General features: G+C 38.9%; 1 protein-coding gene across 1 annotated transcript in view; it reads right to left on the bottom strand.

Moving 5' to 3' along the window:
• Positions 1–15,298, bottom strand: part of MDGA2 (MAM domain containing glycosylphosphatidylinositol anchor 2) — a 1,014,104-nt gene that overhangs the window by 792,402 nt on the left and 206,404 nt on the right. The gene's annotated exons all lie outside the window — the stretch shown is intronic.

The following is a 15,298-nucleotide window of genomic DNA, read 5'->3' as shown; positions in this document are numbered from 1 at the left end:
CACCCATTTATCCCTCCGCCTTTCAACCAGCACCACATGTGATTATCGGCCAGGCTGGCACAATTAACTAACTCAGAACCCAAGGTGCAAATTTCACAAAGACCCTTTTCATTCCAAATCTTCCATTAAAATTCTCTGAAGCAAGCACCAAGATAGTCCAGATAGCTTCTCCATCTCTTCATTGGTCCATCTATAGTCTTCGAGCACAAGTGCATGAATTTCATTGATATTTCCTCCATTTGAGAAGTTAACGGACATCTAGCATGAGGTTTGTCATCAATTGATATTTCACCTTTTTTTGAAATGGGAAAACCATTCTTGAGTACACCTGAGTTTTTCCCATAACACTCTCCTTATAAGCTGTGTTCAACATCACAAAAGTTTCTGTGGCATTTTCCTGAGCAGGAAACAAAATTTCACAGCTGCATGCTGTTCTGTTAAATCAGCCATCACAAAAACCGAGATTTGAGTGAAACTACCTTTACAAAAAAATTCACTATGACCAAAGAGAACCTTGCCTGGTGACACCCACTGGGTGCACTAACTCAGAGTGAGTTGCTTGATGCTCACCTATTGGGAAAATAGGCACTACAAAAACTCTGTCCAGAGGAGCATTTTTCCAGTATTTTTGGTACCTCTCATTTAATGTTCTATAAGATTCAACCCAGACCATCGAGTTCTCGTTTTGAAACTGGCACAAGCAAGCCTCACAGATCTGGCAATTACCATAACAAGAAAAATGGTCAAAATATTATCAAAATTCACCCCACGCCTTGACAAGGCCACTTACCGCATCTTGGTCTCAGTTTTCTAATATATGAAAAATGAGCTATATAATCAAATCAACACCTATTCAAAATGGATTGGATGAGATAATTGCAAGAACCTGGAACTGATGAGGGACCCCATAGCTCAACAACAAAAAGACAAAACAATTTTAAAAAATGGGCCAAGGACATAGAGAGATATTGCATCAAATAAGATCTACAAATGTTCAATAAAAATATGATTAAATGTGTTTTGTTATGTATGTTTTAACACAGTAAAAATGCAAAAATAAAAAGGTTTAGTACAAGTAAGGCTCACAGTAAATGGAAATTTTGTTATCTCCCTTTCTTAATTAAATAGTCTCCATTGGTCACAGTCACATGGGCTGTTCCTGGGCATGGTGTAGTAGATTTAAATATAGGAAGATCTATTATTATGCCATCCAACTGCCCTCACTGTAGAAGTAGAGAATGCAAATGATGTCAGACTGTTGTTTGTGCCTGATTTCTCTTAATGTTACTTTCTAAAATTATTAGTTGCTTATTTCTGAATTTAGAAGCAGTACCATAAATAGAAAATGTATAACCCCCCACTTGCTGTCTTATAAATCTAGATTGGCTGATAATTAACCTTTCTTTTTAGCTTTTTCCTTAGTTTTAGCAATATTTTCCAATGTGTCCAATATAGCAAGTCTATGTTTGGGCTGCCTTTTAGAATTCAAACAGTATGTAAACTATCTGTTTGATATATACCAACTTTTGACCTGGGAGCCCTGCTCAATAGCAGTCACTGCCATGAATGCAATCCCATTTCACGTGACCCTTTAGGTAGGAGGAGAACTGCTCCCTAGATTCCCCACATTGGGCATCCTCACAGGAACAGATCGCCTCATCGTTCTCTGGATCAGAATTGCCAACTTGGAGGTTAGCAGCCTAATGTTTAACCCGCTGCAACAGGATACTGTGTTTGGATGCAGTCTGTCAGTTACACCTTTCGGGGACTGTGTCCCCATGCTCTAGGCCACCCCTTCTCTACCCTGGTCAGATGATTGTGCATCTGATGCATTCCAAGCAGTAATGGGTATTTTAGAGAACCCAGTAGGTCACTGCATGAACTGTCCTGTCAGTCAGGTTTATGAATTGACATGTGAGAGTTCTAATCAAGGCAGGGCATAATTAAAGAAGAAACAGATCTTCTTACCATTAAAAGCTGCATTGAAAAAAAGCTCTTTACAAAGTCCTTTTGACAAAGCAAGAATCATAAGCTGATTAATTTCTTCTTCCAATGAAGCAATTGCCCAGTATATCTGTTCATAGATCTGATGCAGGGGAATTATAATATTCTTAACACCCTGCCTCCTGTAGTTCTACTTCTTTACATATGTGCTTTATTACCGGGTGGAAAATGGTGTGGGTACCACATATAACCGCCTCAGGCTCCTAAGGCTGACTACCACAAGGCGGAGATCTGCACTGGTTCCAGCCTCTATTCCTTTTTACTCTTTTCTGACACTAACAGCACTCTCCCACACTTTGGGGGGACTCCAAGTTCTCACTGCCATCCATCGAGTTGACTCCAACTCAAAGCAACTAAGTTCAATAATTCATGTAGTGGTAGCACAGAATGCAAAGGCAATGCTCATGATTACGGGGTTTATAACTGAAATTAAGAGGTTACAATTCAGATAAGAGGTGCTCAGTATACAGGTCTTCAATCAGGACACTTTCGTTTTTGCTTGCAAGGAGGTCTCTCTCTGATCTTCAGTCCTTGGCCTGACGTCTGCCCTGCTTAGACAAAGTTACAAAGTTCATTTAGGGCTGCCAGTAAATGCTCAGAGGGCATTCACTGTAAGCCTCAACCTGAAGGAACCTAGCTCTTTCTAGAGGTCACCAAACCTAGCTTCTCAATTAATTGCCCAGAGGCACGAGGCACCCCACTCCACTAGCCCAAAGTACTCAGGGTTACTTGCTCTGTGAGCTCAGAAGTCCATTGCTCTCTCTCATGCTTTGGCTCCTGGTTCTCCTGATGCTGCTCCTTTACACTCCTCTGGTGCCAAGATTCTCTCTTGCATCAAGGACGTTCAATGCGCAGGTATCTCAGGGTCCAAATCACATGCTGCATCCCTGGCTCATCTCTCATGCTGGAAGTGAGGTCCCAATATCCCCTGAATCTAACCTCAGGTTTTTCGATCTTATTGAAAGGCTTGGGATTACAGCACCGTGGGTTCCTCTAGAAGTGAACCCCTAAAAGGTATCTTTCCCACCCCTAGGCCACTTTACCCACACTAATGCATATAGCTTCGGGTCCCCTGCCTGGGGCTGTACCAGAAAAGGAATCTGGACCTCTTGTCAATCCTTGTCTTCTTCAACTAGTTGAGCTTCTGCTTCCAATGGTATCAGGTGGGAATTCTCATAATTCAACCACTCCTGGCTAGGTATCAAATGAGCCCTCTCAGAAGCAAGAGTGGGATCTCAATAACAGCAGGAGAGAAGAACTAGGAGTGGGCAGCATCCTTTGGACCCTCCACCCAGCTTGCCTCTTTCAGATTGATCTCTGGTAATTAGGACTTGAGTTGCAACCTGATATAAAGTTTATTGTGCCAACCTGGCTGATAAACACATGTGGGGTTAATTGAAGGGCGGAGAGGTAAGTGGCTCAGTGAGCCTCGCCTTTCTAGTTCTCAGGTCTCTTGCTTTCTGATGGTCAGACCAGGGTGCAGCTGCCTTAGCCTGTTCCCTGATTCGGCTGGCAAGGCTTACTTCCTGCAAGACATCCCTGAGGAGAAGCCACATGGACCTACCCTGATGCAGTCCTGGGTGCTGGGGCAGCCGTGCGGAGACCCCTGCCAGCACTGAGATGCTTACACATTCACTGATTCAGCTTAGCTTTCCTCCTGCAGTCAGCATCATTGTGTCTGTTTTGTGAGATGGAGGAGGACTTTGTGGATTGGTGTTGGACATATGGGTTAATATTGGACTTGTGAGCTTGGGCAGCACTGGGTTGGGATGTTTTCTTGATGTGCATTTAACCTTTATATAAAACTCTCCCTTATACATGAGTTTCTGTGGATTTGTTTCTCTGAATCACACAGACTCACACACAGCCTATCACCTGACCTGATACTACAGCCTGTGGATGAAAAGAATCCTCCAGGCGGGCATCTGACCTTCAGATTTAGGACTTAACAGTGAGAGCCATTTTGCTTCATGCTGTGATTTCTGTGTGGCCACTGCAATGAATAACAGAACCCTGGGACATAAGAGAATATGTTAAGGCAGGGGTGGTGGCTGATATAAGGGTTAATAGATAGAATTTTTGAAAAGTTAGTATCTTTAATCTCTACATTCTTGGGACTCATGTTGTATTATTTTTTCTAAAGAAAATAATCTCCACATTGGTCCAGTAATTTCCTAAAAGCACAAGAAAAAGTATGCAACGTTTATTTTTACAAAATTAAAAGCAGTGAAAATAAATGGACTTTTAAGGAATCTATGAATTAAAACTATATGAAAAAGGAGAGAAAAATGAACATCAGCAAGCAAGTGAATGAGGGTAGCCTACATAGCTAAAATAAATCATAGTCGAGTTAGTGTGCGCTCACTAGTAGAGCTTTATAGGGAAATTAACTCAGAAAATGATAAATACATGAAGTGAGCGTGTTAGTCCAGGAAGACTGGAGAAACAAATCCAGAGTCTCAACAGCAGGAAAGGAAAGGCAGTGAGAGAATTGGAGGAGACCCACAGAGACCCACACCAGCATTCATATGCTTGCACCGCCACTGAATCCACAAGACCTTCTACCCACTGGGCTGTGATCTTCCTGCATTTGGCATCATTGCATGTGCTGGGTGAGTCTAAAGAGGAATTTATGGACTAGTATCAGACATATGGGCTAATACTGGACTTGATCTGGACTGGGATGGGATGTTTTCTTAATATATACTCTTGGATATAAAAGTCTCTCCTATACATATATGAGTCTCACTAGATTTGTTTCTCTAGTCTACTTGGACTAACACATTATGGTACTGGGAGTGGGATAGTAGAGAAGCAAATCATGCATGCTTGTTTGACCTCTGCCTCATGGCAGTTTTTCTTCTTTGGCTAGCCAGAGGTCAGATATGGCAATGCAGTTTACTGCATTGTTTTCTGGAAAGAATACAGGAAGTTAAAGTTTTGATTATTTTCTTTGGTTGTTGTCTTTGGCTATTCCTGTTTGAAATGGCAAACATGAATATGACTAATATGTATTTTGAGCAGGGGGCAAAATCACCCCTTGAATCTTCTAGAGATCATGCTGCTTAGTGAAAATGGCTGACAGAAGGGCCCACCCTGGCATGAGGCAGTCAGGCCTAAGGCCATATTTTGTATCAAGGGAATAGTTTGGATAAGGATTAGGATAAACTAGATAAGGATAGAACTTAACAGTTTTAAGAACTGAGTTAAGGATTTGATTCTACGATGTTTTCTCAATATACAATATACAATTGCTCTTTTATATAAAGCTCTTATACACATCTGAGTGTCTATGAATTTGTTTCTCTAGTAAACCCAGACTAACACAGTGGGCATACATGGAACAAAATTGAGTTTATGCACCTATGATAGCTACATTTTTTTTATGCCAACTAGACCAATAGGAACAGGTGGGTACAGATTAATCAGGCCACAGCTTGATTAGATGGTAATGAGATAAATGGCTGTGCAAGGCCCACACACTTTTCTTGCTCCCTGGTGAATGGACCAGTGCTTTGCTACTTTAGCTAGTTCTCTGCCTCAGTCTGTGTGCTACACTACCTGTGGGCCAAGCCAACCCATGTATCGTGAAGCTAGAGCTTGAGGCTCCTTAGAGGCCTGCTTCTCCTCTGAAGCTCCTTCAAGAACTGCTTCTCATATGCGGGTGCGTACGTAACTTGAACTAGACTGGTGGATGCTGTTGCATCTGGCCCTGCTTAGATAAGCTCCCTTGCTACTGACTGTTGCTGACTGACCTTGCTGTCTGCTGCCTGTGGGCAGACTCCACTATCTGCTTCCTTGACCTTAAACCTGGCAGTTGAAGGACTTCCAGTATATTAATTGTTCCACTAAAATGAGTTGGTCTGAGCTCTCTGTACAGCTGTGTGGATTAATTAGTTATCATATTCCTTCTTGCTGTATAAACCTATATATATATATATAAATATATATTCAAGACAAAACCTATATATGTATATTAATATATATTCAAAACTATATATATATATATTCATAGTGTCCTGGTTTTGTTTCTCTAGAGAACCTTGCCTAAAACAATAATCGGGGATTAATATTAATCCAGCCCTGGTGGTGTAGTGGTTACATGCTGGACTGCTATCCATAGTTGGCAGTTCAAAACCACCAGGAGCTCCTGGAGAGGACTGGGCTTTCTACTCCTGTGAATAGTTACAGTCTCAGAACCCCACAGGGGGTCATTATGAGTCAGCATTGTCTCAATGGCAGTGAGTTTAGGGTTCCTGAGGGCCCCCAGAGGTTGCTTCTCACTCACTTCCTGTCATTGATTAGATTCCAACTCATAGCAAGAGGTTGCCTAGAAAATTAAAGAAAAAAATGTTCATTTTTAAAGTTAAAAAACATGGGAAATACACATACCATAACCAACTGTAATAAACAAATGATGGTAGACTTTTTCTTGTACATAAGAGAAGTGACTCATATAAAGGATGGGAGTAGTTATGCATTGGTAATTGACCAACTAACACAATTAAGAAACACAGTTTTCTTGGGGACCATTATGAGTTCACAATCAGTAACTCAGACTACTCTTGGTATCTATTCTGAAGGATATTTAGTGAAAAATTATAACTAATGAGATGTAGGGAATTTAAGTCCCATTCTATGCTATAAAAATTATGAGAACTAAGAGCTAACAAAAATAGAAGAAAAACTAGCACTCCCTTGACACTCAAAGGCTCCCCTGACTGTAACTCTGAAAACTAGCATTCAGGAAACTCAAACACCTTTAAATGTTTCTCTCTCCATACTTGTATCTGGTGATCACCGAGTTACGGTTTTATGCTGAATCTGTGATCACTGTCCGCATGCAACGTTTCTGAAGGAATCCACCGCTTTATTAAACAAACCCTGAAGATCAAACTCAAAGAACTGCCAACTAACCAAATTAACAAACAGAATTTTCTAAGTGTTATTTTATTATACCTGTTGTGCATGCCATTTTTACTCTGCTCTCCAGCCATTTGATCGAAGTGACAGTGATCAGTGAAATGTCTAAATCAGGAAGTCAGAAGAGATGTAAATAATCCTGGTAATTCAAGGAGTCTGTTGCATAGGTATCATTTTGAATAACACAGTTTTAAAGTTGTCAGGTTGGGTATAATCATTTGGGACAGTTTCCATAGTGGAGGCACTAAATGGAATCCCATCAAAATCATGTAAAACTTGCTTCTCTCCATGTTACATCAAGGTTCAGTATATCTTTAGCATTCTTTTTCTCTCTGGGACATATTTTTCTTCCTTATATAGCTCAAGCCAAACACCAGCAGTTTCTGAAAACCTTGTTATAAGATCAGAAATTACTCAGCAGTTTTCACACTCTTGTATATTTTTGTGGAAGGTTTTTTTTTCTGTAAGAATTTTTAACAAAGAAGGGATAAATGAACCTTCTTTTTAATCAGGAAAAGGAAAATGAAACTCTGATGGCTGCTTTAATCAGTTTCAAAACCAAGATAACCTCTATTCCCCAAATAAATACCTCTAACAATAAAAGTAGTGTGCCTTTTTTGCTCAGAAAGTGTGTAGAAATTACAACTCTTGGGGTTAGCAAATATGAAATGTTTTTGAATTCTAGTTTCTGTTCTTGTTCCTGTTATTTATACCAAATCATTTTTCCACTAGCAGAAAAGTTGAACTCTATTGAATAGATTACCAATAGCATGAATATATAGAGAGAGGAATCATCTTCAGTAATTTGAAAGCATTTTATTTAAAGCAAATACTATCAGGGAAGTTAGAGAACGAAAGCACAGAGAAAGAGAATCTCACTCTGCATACTCCCATGAAAATGAGCTGGTGTTCAATAGCTCGTGGCTGACAGCATCGTATAATGCCTCTTAGAAGACTAAATGAAGACTAGTTTTGAAATACATCAGATGATGTAGCCTGTCTCTTCTACAACGATCACATTAACTCAATAATTGCCACATCTCATTTTCATAATGCTATTTGCAGTTAGAGGAAAAAGAAAGGTTTTAAAAAGGCAGAACCAAAATTAAGTCGGAGAGCTAAATTGCAGAATTTTAAGCAAAGGACCTACGGTATAAGACTTACAAAGGAGAAAACTGTGAACAGGCGTCAATTGGTAGTAAGAACATGCGATAATTGGTAGTAAGAATATTATGTTAGATGTAATAAGTAATATGGCACATTGTTTGGGGCATTCTGGAGAATTTCCTCCAAGGAGCCTATGACTCATTGATATTCATGTAGAATCATTTCCCTTCTCATGGGAATCAGATGGTTAGGGCAGGTTGCCTAAGAGGTACCAGTGCCTCTTCCAAAGATGTATTCAAGTAAGAAGTGCCCTTCTGAATACCTGGGATAACGTTGCTGCTAAAAGTCCTCTTTGTTTAGAAATTATTCATTGCTTGTTTTTCATTTGCCCACAAAAGAAATGGGAAAGTTGGCCCTTGATATCCTGATCGGAGGCTTTCTATAGGCAGTGGATAGTTTAAGATCATGAAAGTTGTGAGTTAGGGTTGGATCCTCTCACCATACTTGGTCAGCCTATATGCTGAGCAAATCATCTTGAGCACAGGATAGTCCGGGGCTGTTGCCGACTTGGCAGCACCTAACAACAACGCAGACAGACAGATGGACAGATACATGAATCTAATACTGTTCTAATGACTGACTTTTAATAGGTAATTATCATAGAATGCTTCATGGATTTTTTCCTGTTATTCTAAAATTATGACTGAGGGCATTGCCTGAAAAATGAAATATACTAATTAATTTACCTTCTATAGGCGTGTGCAAGGACTGAAGGAGTTGGGACCAATTGCTGTCCATAAGGTTTACTGAGTCGTGGGACAACCAGGTTTTCTACCACCAAGGACCAACCCACAACTTCTTAGGAGAGGTAGAGATTCACAGTCCGGAGCTCCTCTCTCTTTATTGGGAAGAAAAGGGAAGGGGAAATTTCCCCTACAAGAAGCCTGGTAAAAAGTTCCCTAAAATACCAGTCACAAAGATTGACAGTCTTCCCAGGGAGGAGACTGGCATTTTCTCTCTCAGGATGACCGCTGAAGGAAGAGACTTGCCGAGTTGCTAAAAACACAAACACGGGGGCAAAGTAAGGGCCCGAGAAAGTGTAGTTGATTGTGGTATTGTTCTTAAAGCTGAGCTAGCTACTGAGTCAACATATAACCGTAAGAACCAGTGACCTATTATCTCCCCAGAAATGCTACAAGTGATGGCTTTGTCAATAAAAAGCAAGTTGGGGTAATTTTTACTCTCTGTGTATGCCATGGTTTCTGAGGGACAAGTTTGACTATAAGAGGAAAATCTAAGGTCATTATTAATTTTCAAGGTAGACGGTGCTCATCTCTCAGAAACTTTTCTAATATAAAAATCACCAGAACTGACCACAGAACTGTGAGAGTGTGTTCATACATCCTTGATAATATCAACTTCATTCAACAAATAAATTACTCTTCTATTGATGGCAATGACACTGTATTATAGAAAGGCTGAGTTAGGTCAGAAAGTAGGTGTGTCTATACAGTCCTCAGCAATCTAGCTCTCTCCCTCACTCATTGACATCAAGTGGATTCTGACCCCCAGAGACCCTGTAGGACAGGGCAGAACTGCCCCTGTGGGTCTCCGACACTGTTCCATTCAGGGAGTGAAAACCTCATTTTTCTCCCTCAGCAATGTAGAACCACTAAAACGTGGATTTGAGCACCTACCACAAAGACAAATCTCTTTCACCAAAAGCTTCCTCATACCAAGAACTTCCAAATAAGCCTGAGTAATTGGAAATTTCTTTGCAACTTTCAGATAACTTTTAATTTTCCACTCTTAACATACCAACACCATTGTTTTTGCTGTAAAATGGACATGAATAGCCATCATATATTCTGCGCTTTGCACAACTGACATAACTAGAAGGTGGGAGTTATCTACTCTGTCAAATATTTAATAAGTATTTAGTAAGTCTCTATTTTGTTGAAGTGCAAGCTTTGTTCTCCAGAAAATATAAACACTAATCATATAGAGAGCATGCTTTCATCACTAATGAAAGGTGAAAATTGTTATTGAGAACGTAAAACAGAGTAAGAGAAAATGTTGGATAGATCAATAGAGGGCTCACTAATTCATTTGAACAGAACTTAGCTAATAATATAGTTATTTATCACCTTAGATAACATATAGCCAAACCACAGGATCTAACATTATTTTAACTTTGATAAATCAGTTAAATAGTTTAAGCACTGCATTGAATTAGATTATTTGTATAAGAAATATATAATAAACTTTAAAAATCCCAAGCCTCAGCCAAGATCCTACTGAATTTGATGGACAACAATAAAATTATTATTTCCATGAAACTAGGCTTATGTAGTATATTAAACGTTGGCTTCATAATTCTAAAAAGCTTGCTTTAAAATCAATCAAAGCAAAAATCTGAATAATACCATGCAATTGCTCTACCTTTTAATTTATTGAATAATGCATTTACCTTTTGTTTTTATACTGTCAAAGAAAAATTTTTAAATGTTCTCTTTTCTAATACCACTGTTTATCACCAGAATCAAGAGAATACCATGCACAGCTGTCAAAAATGTGGTTATATATCATTTATTCATTCAAAATCTATTAAATATTTAAATGATCTTATTATTATAGGGAAGATTTTTCTAATGGGAACTCAGATACAGATAAGTTAATACTTATCCAATTATTTCCATAACTCTGAAAGGCTTTTAATAAACATGTGCAACATTTTCATATTAATATTTTGGGAGCCTTCATATATTAAAATAACCTAAGATAGACTTGGAAAATGTATTTAGTATTATGGTTTAAAAAAAAGTGTCTCTTAAATAATTTTAAAATTTCACTTTGAAATATTTTTCACCTCATTTTTAGGTGCCCTCAAGTCTGTCCCACCTCATAGATAACTAAAAAATACTACTTAAACATATGGTTTCCTTTTGTAATAGTTAATGTATAATATACCCACTGAAACTTATTATTTAAATATTTAAATATAATTATCATTGAGAAAGAAGCCATTCCAATATTAGATAGATAGCGATTACTACATCATATCTAATTAGGTTTATATGATATGTATTATAAAACATAGCTTTTCAGCAATTCATTTCATAATTACGAGTTGGATCACATTCTATTTTGAAGTATGATACGATATTACTTCTATTGAATAGCATGTATGATTATTACATGTTATTTTGTGTCTAATGTAGTATAGTAGGTATTCAAGAACATTGAACAATACATGCAATGAGCATGGTGATGATTCCACAGAAGGACACAGACATAATCAATGCTTTGTATATGAGGCCTTCTTACCATGGTCCCTTTTATCATTTTCTGTGGTAAAGCATGAAAGTTTTCATTTCACACTTACTGTTTTTTTCCCAACAAATCATCAAGTAACCTCAATGTTAAGACTTGGCTATTTTAGTACTTGAAAAATATTTCATCATAATTTTAATTTCTTTGAAAATTTTAAGGTGATATATTTTTATACCATGGATTAATTTTTATATTTACATATTTTTATAGTCATCATGAATTTGGTACAAGTTGGGATATACTTTTCTTAGACAGTTATCTAATACATCTATGATACAGCTATTGTTATTAATAAGAGGGAGCTGCAGAAAGGTCATAAAAATACTCTATTTTCTTTTTATCCATTTTTCAACACACTTTTTGAAGCCCCTCATATATATTCCATACAATGTTGCAGCACAGAATTTGTGGTGTATAACTTGCCATCTTCTAAAGTTAAGTATGGAATTTATAAAGATATTAATAACAAAAGACAATAATAATGAAACCTTAGAAAAATAAATGAGGTAGTCAACTTATGTCAGAGCTGACAACAACAGAGCCAACAGACCGGAACCCTATTTTAAACACCTGCAATGAGAGAGCAGACACCCAGGAAGAATGTACCGCATGTACTCAAGTATAAGCCGAGTTTTTCAGCACATTTTTAATTCAGTTTTTATGGTAAAATTAGGTGCCTCGGCTTATATTCGGGTCAGGTTGTACTCAAGTATATATGGTAATCATTTGTTCAGTAGGGAACTGTATTGCTGTGTATATTTTACCAAGAATTTAATAAAGTGTATATTCATTGTTAATTGAAAATTATATTTGTGCTATCAATATATTAGTTTTGAAAGCAAGTCATTTATTTTCACTTATTGGATTGGTCTGGAATCTTACAAAGTATAGTGAACCTGTTAGTTCCTTGGCAGCCCTGGTGGTGTAGTGGTTAAGAGTTCGGCCGTGATCTGCATGGTGAGCAGTTCAAAACCACCAGCAGTTTCATGGTAGAAAGACTAAGCTTTCTACTCCTAGGAACAGTAGCCATCTTGGAGAACCACAGGAGGTCACAATGAATCAGCATGGACTCTAGGCCAGTGAGTTTGAGGGGGGGGGTTGTTTGCTTTTTTTGTCAGTTAATAGTGTATGCTCCAATTAGCTCATTAAGTAAAATTCAAAATTTAATGTAAGTATGAGGTTAAAGTCAAAAATATGACTACAAAATCAAAGGATACTTTACTAAACAAACATATCCATATGTGAACCTATTGTTTCTTGACATATCTTCTATCCAGGTCTATAAACTACAGAAGGCAATGTTTCCTGAAGATTTGTATGCTCTTTAATGTGTATCTCATCAAAATAGCAGTTTTGGCTCCTGCAATGGTCTTAATTTGTATTCCTCTAAATGGTCTTTCAGTTTGGGGGATCAAAAGTCTGGAGGAAAAAGACAAGGCTACAAGGCGGATGACCTACCTTTTCCCAACAAAAGTCCCAAAGGACAGCTCTTTCTGTGCTCTGAAGTCAAGCAGGTTCATTGTTGTGAGGTGGAAAAAAGTCTGAGCAACTTTCTTGGAGTTTTTCATCACCAATTCCATCTTAAACTTTCTTTTAAGGTGTTCATCATATCCTGAGATTGTTCAGTATTCCTTGAGAACATCTATTACTAGCATCCTTTAGAAGTCCTCCAAATAATCGTCATAACTTTTTTTTTTCAGAGTAAGTATACAGAAGCTGAATCATAGTGACCATATAGGATGGGGTAGAACTGCCCTTGTACGTTTCTGAGGCTGTAACTTTTTTTTATTTTATTGGGGGCTCTTACAGCTCTTATAACAATCCATACATCAATTGTATCAAGCATATTTGTACATATGCTGCCAACATTATTTTCTAAATATTTACATTCTATTTAAGCCCTTGGTATCAGCTCCTCTTTTTACCCTCCCTCCACCACCATGCCTTGTGACCCCTAGATAAATTATGATTATTTTCATATCTTACACCCATCGCTGTCTCCCTTTCCCCATGGTTTCTTACCCCCTCAACTCTCCACCTTCCTCCTACCCTACCAATATGGCTACTCTCATTTCTGTTCCTGAGGGGTTTATCTGACCTGGATTCCCTCTATCCTGAGCTCGTATCTGTACCAATGTACCTGTTCCGGTCTAGCCCCAGTGAAAGGCAGGACTGGGTCATGATGGTCAGGGGTGAAGAAACCTCTAAGAACCAGAGGAATATTATGTGTTTCATCAGTGCTATACTGCACCCTCGTGTGTCTCATCCCTTCCTTGTGACCCTTCTGTGAGGAGATGTCCCATTGTCTACAGATGAGTTTTAGATCTCTGCTCTGACACCCCACCACCACCCCCCACCCCACCCCTGAGCTTGTTTTCAATGAGGCTATAACTCTTACAGGAGTCAAAAGCCTTCTTTCTCCTAGGGAGTGGCTGACTTGCCCAATCCATAACCACAACACCTTCTCCTCTTAAAGGCCCAGCAGCATGTAGAGCCAAACCTCTTCAGCTAAGGGTAGACCCCACCATAGGCTGGCTTCCAGCGGTTTTCGATTTTTGGCTAGTCATCTGTAATGCGCCTCCTCTTCTCAGGTATAGTCATCCCAGCACTCTAAACTTCCTGCTGTGCCCTTGTCTCAGACCCAAATCCAAGAGTCTATTCAGTCCAGGGTGTGGGGAGAGTAGTTTTCTCCACCCAAAATGCCCTGCCTCTGCTCTGTCCCGCTGACAGCCCTTCACTGCCTTTGTGCTGGAGAGGTATGTGCACAAACAGATCTTGGTGATAATTTCTGCCAGATTCATGCCACTACCACCTCTTCACCCTTTGGCAGCCTCTATCTACCTAACATCTCCCCTCCAACCAATGCCATCCCAAGTCTTTGGGAGCAATGATCATCCCCCGGAAACTTGTTGCTGCACATGGGGGCGGAGGTGCCGAGCTGAGCTCATCCTGCGGGCACTGCCAGGGGCTGAGAGGAAACCATCTGCATGGGCCTAGGGAGTTAGTCATCATACCCTGGTGAGCTGGCCTCTGCCTAGGAGCTCAATGGTCCAGCAGATCCCTTCAGTAGCCACTGTTTAATTGGACCTTTTTCAAACACAGTTTAACAAGATTAAGCAAGTATATCACCAAGAGAAGTCTGCAGCCATCCACTGATCACAGAGAGATATTTAAATACGTCTTGTTCTGAATAAGCTTTGTATGTCTAATTGGAAACCTAGTAATGATACTAGTATAATTACTCATATTTATATACTGATTCATAATACTTTAATAAAATTGATATTAAAGGGTGGATGATCCCTACAGGACCAGTGGTGTGAGTGGTAATAATGGGAGGGTAGAGGGAGAATAGGTTGGAAAGAGGGAACTGATTACAAGGAACTATATGTAACCTCCTCCCTGGGGGACAAACAACAGAAAAGTGGGTGAAGGGAGACGTCGGACAGGGCAAGATATAACAAAATACCAATTTATAAACTATCAAGGGCTCATGAGGGAGGGGGCAGCGGGGAGGGAGGGGAAAAATGAGGACCTAATGCCGGGGACTTAAGTGGAGAGGAAATGTTTTGAGAATGATGAGGGCAATGAATGTACAAATGCGCTTTGCACAATTGATGTATGTATGGATTGTGATAAGAGTTTTATGAGCCCCTAATAAAACGATTAAAAATAAATAAAAAATATATTTAGAAAATGTTTTTTAATTGTGATCTATCAACTGATACTTTCTAATTAGAGCAGTAATTTTTTATGTATATAGGTTTGGAGACGCTACATAATGTAAAGGTTAGATGCTACTGAAATTGAAGATACATTACAAATACTAACAAATATCTCTGAATTGCTAGCATATGTCATTGGAAAAATAAAATGTAATACACGGGCTGTTACGGACCCAGGGCATGGTATTTACAATAACCTCATATGC

This window comes from Echinops telfairi, unplaced genomic scaffold (genome assembly GCF_000313985.2).
Source record: "Echinops telfairi isolate 266 unplaced genomic scaffold, ASM31398v2 ScPeMD7_18;HRSCAF=68, whole genome shotgun sequence".
In the NCBI taxonomy this organism is placed as follows: domain Eukaryota; kingdom Metazoa; phylum Chordata; class Mammalia; order Afrosoricida; family Tenrecidae; genus Echinops; species Echinops telfairi.
Note: the sequence above shows the minus strand (reverse complement) of the source record. Positions and strands in the feature narration are given on the sequence as shown.